The sequence below is a fragment of the Eulemur rufifrons genome, chromosome 18 (assembly GCF_041146395.1).
Source record: "Eulemur rufifrons isolate Redbay chromosome 18, OSU_ERuf_1, whole genome shotgun sequence".
NCBI lineage: Eukaryota > Metazoa > Chordata > Mammalia > Primates > Lemuridae > Eulemur > Eulemur rufifrons.
In genome coordinates, this window is record NC_091000.1 from 26,104,142 (window position 1) to 26,112,429 (window position 8,288).

Consider the following 8,288-nt stretch of genomic DNA (forward strand, 5'->3'; position numbering starts at 1 on the left):
AGTCATTACCAAAAACTTTAAATCTCCATAGAAATAAATTGTAGTAAAATAATAATAATAAAACTTCTCATAACAGAACTCATGAATGATAAAACAGACAAGTTTTTGACAGATCACCAATTGTTTCTGAGAAGCTCACTGAAATAAAAATAATACCAGTAGATTTAACCTTAGCCATAAAATACTGAGGGCCACAAATATGTTTAACATTTTCAATGTGGTATTTTTCTAATTGTAAAATATGCAATTATTGTTCTTTTTGCAGTGATTGTTATGGGCATATCCTCATGCCCCAATTCTAATCAGTGAGAAGTTAGAAGTCTTCTGGTGGTGAAAAGTTAATTAGGTCATAAAAAAGACTTAGGAAAAAGATGATCTCCCTCCAGACATTGGTGTGTGAGGTTGGGATTCAGGAAAGAAGGCCAATATATTGAAGATGATTGTACAGAAAACACGAAAAGAATTTGCACCTTTCATGATACTGCTGAGAAACTGAATTGGCAAAAGGGGAAATAATTTTACCTAGACTTTGTAATAATAAGTCCTCTTAATTGTTTAAGTCAGTTGAGTTTTAGTTTTCTAGTATTTGCAGCCAAAACCAGCTTAATTTAGCTTGCTGAGAACCAAATCTATGTGGACTTCAATCAGGTTTACCCAGTAGATTCCTGGTGGATTTAGCAGAAATGGCCTTGGGATTCTCAAGACTTGATTAGAGCCCCTGCCTCCGGGAATGGCCTGTTTTGCCACCTGGCCAGCCCCAGTGGCAATAATAAGAGCAGCATTGTTGAATGGCAGTGACCTTTAGGGGATGAAGAAATTTTATTTATACATTTGTTAGCCTATATTCTTTTCTGTCTCCTAATTTTGAAAGGCTGGAAAATGATTCTCTGCTTTGAAGCATTTCAATGACATTTTTCATTTAGGCAGGCTTAATTCTGGTTGAGTTTGCAGGTAGGGGGCAGCATGTTTATGAAGAAAAAAAAACTGATATTAACTTAAATGTTTAGAAATCAAAGACCTTCGAAGATCTCTTTTGAATTTCCTCTCCACTGGCAAGTTGTTATGATAGTTGTAGTTGATTTTAGGTAGGTATAAATGTTCTAGAATTTCTCAGAAATACTACAAAAAGTAAACTATAGAAACATGCCAAATGTGCTACTAATTGTTTAGGTGAGAGCTCCAAATTAATAAAAATCCTAGCATTTAGTGGAAATATGGCCTTCCATTGTAAACCCAAACATGGAAGCCTGGGAAAACATTTTTAAATCAAACTTGCCTAAATTCTAGGTAATTAATGTCAGGGTTGGGATTCAAACACAAGTATTTGGTTCTTCGTCATTAAAAGCATTAAGATTAAGTCCATACTCTTAATCTTTGGGCTACACAGCATTTAGCATGGCATCTCAAAAGAGGACTAACCAATTTGGCATTGGTTCTGTGTTGTATGAGACTGGTGGTGAAGTGAGTGTTTCATAGTGTGTTTGCTAGGTTAAAATGAATCTTTAAAGAATGGCCAAGAAGTGTATGAGTGGTCTGTCAGGAGTGGAGTATTGTAATAATTGGAACAGCATGCACAAAGAAAATAAATGAGATTAATTCAGGAATACTATCTACTCTTTAATTGCTCTGATTCCAAGTGATGCCAGTACTTGAATGAATAAACATACAGTTTATTCAGTTTGGTTCTTTTACGTGTTCACATTACACCCTATAGCTCCCTTACCTGACAGTACTATTGCTGCCTGTTTACATGTCTATTTTACATTGGTCTTAAATTTATATGAAGGCAGATATTATGGTTGTTTTATTTATAATTGTATTCTTTAAGACATAGCAGAGTACCAGTAAGTATTTATAAGTATATAAGTATATATACTTATACCAAGTATAATATAATATATATTCATCTGAATATGTCTTTATTTTAACTTCAAAGTAAAGACTAGAGTTGCAAAATACAGATTTCTGGATTGATATTTTTATTTTCTTTCAACAATGTAAAGATTTTTCTCCATTTCTTTCTGCCTCTAATTTTTCTTCTTTTGAGAGGTCAGCTTTCACATTGTTTCCTTCTATGCAAGCTGGCAGTTTTCTTTGGCTGTTTTCTTTGTCCTTGAATTTTATCACTTTTACTATGAAATGTTTAGGTTTGGTTTCCCTTGTATTTTTTTTGTTCAGCATTCATTTTGGTTCTTAGAACTGTTGCTGGAAATCATACACCAAATTTGGAAAAATTCCTAATATTATTTTTTCAAATAAATTTTCTGTTGTATTGTCTCTCTCTTCATCTTCTGGGCTTCCAATTACATAGATTTTTAGGTCACTTAATTTTGTCTCATTTGTCACTAAGTCTCTGCTTTTCAAATTGGATAATTTCTTTTGATATCTCTTCAAGTTCATTGACTTACTCTTTTTCACTCTAAACACTGCTGTTAAGTTCATTCAGTAAAGTTTTTCTTTCACTTATTTTTTTGGTATGGATTATGTTTTCTTGTTTCTTTTATTGTCAGGTGATTTATTGTCTTGCAATAAATACTTTGAATAGTATTTTATAGATGGCTTGAGTTTAATTATATTGCTTTGAAGGGGATTAATTTTTGTTCTAGAAGGCTATTAATTTGTCCGGACTTTGACTACAAACTCTACTTTCTCTGAAGTAGAATACAAAAGAAATCTACACTTGGTTCTTCCAGATTACAGTTGCTGGTATCAATAAATGCTCAGGAGTTTCCTTCCCATGTACGTACTTTAGTGATCAACCAGTAATTTGGGCAAATTTTGCAAACAAATTTTAGAGGTCAACCCCTCTGTCTCCATTTTGTCTATCTTTTTGCTCCTAGATTTTTTAAAAAATTTATGCTACTAGCCCTAAACACTGTATTCTGACACCCAAGCAATTAAGACTATTTAATTCGCTATGCCATACCTAAGAGTTTGAAGTATATTTTCAAGCAAAAATAGCAACAAGGAATTAGACCCAGTGCACTTCCTTTCTTTCAAGGGTCTAATTTTCTCAATTTTTGCCCTCTTTGAGTGTGCCTGATTGCCATCAAAACACTAATTTTTAAATATTTTAACTTAATTATTTTGTAATTGGTATATGGGAGGTATGACCAAGATATTCTGTATCACCAAAGTATTTTTATTAATTTAAATAAAAATATTTCCTAACTATAAAGTATAATAAGCAATAATAAAATATTAGTCAATGCTTATGTATTAATCATCTGGAATATATCTATGTCAAGATGACATATTCAAAGATGTTCTTTTTGAAAAAGATATAGAAGTGCAGGGGTTTCATGTAGAAATGGTGAATTTGGGAGAGTGGAATCTTTAAGAAGATAGGAATATAAAAAAGACATTTTAAATAATAGAGAACTTATGAATTAATAAGCTAAAAGTGTCTTCTATTCCTATATGTGATGACAGCCGAACTGAGTTAAAACTATTTGTTCTCTCTGATGTCAGGAAGTATAGATCAATCATAAATCCCTCAAATAATCCAGATAATAAGCCTTAGTAATGGAATCTCTGACTATCCCAAAATCTCTTATTAGGAACCATCCTTATTGTTAAGAGTTTTCTTCTTATGAACTATCATAAAGATCTAAGCATTTCCAAGTGGCAAAGACCAGTCGAATCAGGGCTCAATCCAATTCCAATCATTGATTATGAATTCATGAAACTCAAACAATTGTGAAGAAGTGCTGTGTAACAGTCCCCTGGTTTTCAAGCTAACGGTTAGGAAAGAAACAAAAAGGAAAAGGAATATAGTCTTTTATGATTTTACTGAATCACCCCAGTGGAGATGTTTCTAGTCTTGTGCTTTAGTCTAGTTTTTAACATGCACAAAGCCGCCCACAGAGGTAGAGTTCATGAGGACTCAGACATATCTAGAGCCATTCTGGAACACCAGACCCCAAAATAAAAACATTGATATCTATCAAGACCTACTATTGAAGAAGGCTATTCATTTTTTTAGAACTTACCATTGCAAAATTCAAGATAAATACATATGAAAGAAAATCAGAAGAACTTTCTACCTAAGCTTGCATGCTGGACAGTCAGATGAAAATATCAGCACTTTTTCTACTTTCTTCAGACTAAACAGGAGGAAAAAAATGTTTAATCATCTGAGACCTATAAAAATAGTTTTATATATCTAGCTAAAATAATTTGACTGAAAACAGTTTCTTAACATCACGTTTTCCTTCATCAAAGTTGAAAATGACTTTAACTTAACATTATTAAGAATAACTAAAAACAGAATATAACTATGTAATTTCAAAGGAAACCCTTTGACTAAAAAACATATATTAAATAAATAGGCTCATCAATCAGACTTTATCAAAGAGAAGTCTTACACTTTTTTCAGTAGTATAAAATGTTGACTTTGTCAGCATTTTTGATGCAATATAAATTCTATAAAAATGCTGCCCACAAACATAATCAGCTGTATCCCAAATGTTGTCAGATATTTATAATTTTCTTTGATGCAGTCTGCAAATGTTTACAATTGGGTAGCCATATTAAATATATTTACTTTCTAGCAGAATGCAATTTTTGACTAGGCAATCATGTTTATCAAGCAGATTCACTGTATATTACTTGTACCTTAAAGAAGCATTTTCTGTTTCTAACAAACTCAGCACTCTGATAGCAATGCTTGTTTGTGATACCTGGTTAAAAAGAACTGTGTGTGAGAAGAGATGAATTTTTTTTTTCTTTTTCCAGAGCCAACTGTACAACAGAAAATTTACATGCAAGTTGATATTGTGCATAGTGTTTCATATTTCTTAATTCTCCTCCTTAAAGTATACTCTTTGGAGTAAGAATATATTATTTCAAGAAAACCCTATTAAACCTTATTATACTTCTTTTAATTGAGTAAATGCTTCCGTTTCCAATCTGATATTTATATGTTGAACTGATTGTTAAATTAGGAAATCAATGCTGTATTTTTCCTTAAGTGAAATTATGTCATACAAAAACAAAATATAATATGGAGGATATATAGAAATTATTCAAATTAGTTAGAAAGAAATAGAAAGAAATAAAAATCCTATGTACTGGTGACATTAGAGGTCAAATTTGAAAATTAATTATGAGAGATCATTAAAGTATATTTTTTCTTTTTTTTTAATAGAGGTATGTTTTGATATTTATTTGGCTTTCCTATTTGTTCTTAAAAGGAGAAATGGGGCCGGGCGCGGTGGCTCACGCCTGTAATCCTAGCACTCTGGGAAGCCGAGGCGGGTGGATTGCTCGAGGTCAGGAGTTCGAGACCAGCCTGAGCAAGAGTGAGACCTCGTCTCTACTAAAAATAGAACGAAATTACATGGACAACTAAAATATATATATACAAAAAATTAGCCGGGCATGGTGGTGCATGCCTGTAGTCCCAGCTACTCGGGAGGCTGAGGCAGTAGGATCGCTTAAGCCCAGGAGTTTGAGGTTGCTGTGAGCTAGGCTGACGCCACGGCACTCACTCTAGCCCGGGCAACAGAGTGAGACTCTGTCTCAAAAAAAAAAAAAAAAAAAAAAAAAAAGGAGAAATGGTCTGTCTCCATATATATTATCATACTTAAAAGTAGAAATATATCCAAGCCATTCTTAAAGTGGTATGAAGAGATAAACTCATTTGTCAGTGACATCACCAGCCAAGGGAGAGAGGGATTTCAGGAAGGGAGAGCTGCTTATTTCTGCCCAGATACATCTGGGTAGTCAGAGCTCAACATTACTTATGATAATCCCTTCTCGGCCTTTTGGCTAAGACAAAGTGTAGTATCTGTTCTTATCAGTTTAACATTACTTATAATAGGCTGACTAAGAGGTGAGCAAGAGTGAGGAGAGGATCCTACCTTCTTCAGGAAACAGAGCCACATTTAATCAGCACCATTAAATCAGAAAATGTGATTGGGCCAACTCACCTTCCTCTCTCTAACACAGAGTTGGTAGGAAGACAAGAAGGGTCTCCTTTTGTTTTATATTTCTGTTTATACATAGACTATATTAATCATAAACCTTTACATGCATGATATAAACACATTTTCATTGCAGCTTTCCTTTATTAAATTCAGAATATCTTTATGCTTTCGATTTTTACTTTTTTTTTTTTTCAGCAAAGGAACTTCTACATCCTCCATTGATATTCATTTCAAACCCTAAAATATAATCAATGAAATGTTAGCCTCAGAGTCCTAGTATCACTTCACTGAGTTAAAATGACATCACAAAGTATAATTCTACATTACATCTTAAGGTTCCCTCCTCTGAAAATTGAGAGAAAAAGGAAAGAGAATTAAGACAAAATAAAGTAACAATTGGTCTTCTCCGTTATGGTTAGGGCTTAAAATTGATCCATATACTCCATCTATTCATTAGTAGGAACAAGTAAGCTATTATAAAGTCTTCCGCCATCAGAGAGTGAACTGAAAGTTTTGAATTGCCACTATGAATCAGGCACTGCATCTGGAAATTTCCATATAGTATCTCCTTTAATAAACTTGATACTGTGGCAGCAAATATTTCCAAGTAATGGAGGTAACAGTGTTAGTAATGGTATGCATGTTTTCCGCAAAGTGGAAAGAATACATAGGTGTCACACAACAACTTTTATTCTACCTACAATTATAATGCTTAATGTTTGCTTAGAGATAAAACTTGCTTCTTACAAAATGGTATCTTTCAACACAAAGTGAATTCTGAAAGTACATATGAAAAGTGTTAATCTAAATAATTAATTCTAGGCCATGTTTTGTTAGAGTAAATCCTGCCTATTCTTCCCTCCCTCCCTCGCTCCCTCTCTTCCATCCTTTATTTTACCATTGCGTTTCTACATTATTGTATTAAGAATTGTCTTAGTAGCTGAGAACTGGTTCACACCATTTGATTCTGTTTTACACATGTAATGAATTTTTGACTGAATAAAAATAATTGAAGTGTTAATATTTTATTTGCATAAATGGCACCATGTGATAGTCTTCCCTTCATGTTTGGCTTCTAAAAACGATTACAAAAAGGGGGTTATTGTTAATAAAAATAATTGAGTGCTTTATCAGTTTTCTTACAGGCCTTTCATTATCACTTGATATTTAAATCATTCTCTGTCACAAGCTCTTTATCATCATCCTTGTCAATGGTTCTTTCAATTTGAAATTTATGAACTCTGACAGATACACAAAACTCAATAGTTTTAAGTAATAAAATATGTTGCTCAACATCTCACTTTATAAACTTTATGAAATTTTGCGTCTTTGCCAAGTGAGCACAAGTTCACATTGTAATCATTCTTCTTTTTATTTGCATTTTACTGTGAAATATTTATAGCACCCCAAAATTAGTGAGAAATTGTCAGGGATAAATGCCTGTATTTAGTATGTGTGTGTGTGTTGAGGAGGGAGGAGTGGATATTTGAATATAAACTATTGTTAGTAGTTGATATTTTATACTAAATACTTTAACATTATAAAATCATTTTAATCTTTTTGCATCCTTGTAACTTCAGGAACTCAAAAATTTTGTATTAAATACTTTGAAGATGAAGGCTCTTTATTATTCAAAGAATTAATAATAAAGGCCCTGAAGCAAGAAGTGGAAATCTCAGACTAGAGGAGAGGACATAAGACAGGAACAAAATAAGACAAAACAAAGAAGACTCTAGACTAGACCATCACCATTTTTTAGCCAGACCTATCGTTTCATCACTACTTTTTCAGTGCTGAAGAACGAAGATTATTTTTTTTTATAATCAACTCTAAACTTTTGCTGTTATTTATTCAATCTATGTATATAATTCTCACTTTAAAGTGCATTAGAAAGTACATAAACCTTCTCCACACATTTTCTCATTGTCATCACATTGTACTGAGTTAAGAATGTTATACGGTAATAATGTATCAATGTAACAGGAAGAACAATTAAGAAAAGTAAATAGTCACAGAATTTAGGGATTTATGTGAGAGATGATAAAACTTTTCGTTAGGAAAACTCATTATTGGAGCTTTGTAAAGTAAAAATTTAGATTAAAAAAGAGAACCTATTTGTGAGTTTTCCCGTATTTGCTCGTGAGGAATTGTAGACACCAAGAAGTGGAAAAGAAGAGATGAGAAAATGTTCTAGATGAAGGACAGAATACTCATGCTGGAGAACATTGAGGAATATTAGAAAGAATAATATCTAGTTTTCAATTTTTTAAAATATATTCTATAATTATTTCTGTACTTTAGTTACTCTTTCATTAAAAGTCTACTGAAATCTATAGCTCTGTGCGAGTGGACCTGTGA

General features: G+C 32.6%; 1 pseudogene; it reads left to right on the forward strand.

Annotated features, from left to right (window-relative positions):
- Positions 1-5,752: 5,752 nt before the first annotated feature.
- Positions 5,753-5,869, forward strand: LOC138399274 (U2 spliceosomal RNA; annotated as a pseudogene).
- The last annotated feature ends 2,419 nt before the right edge of the window (positions 5,870-8,288 follow it).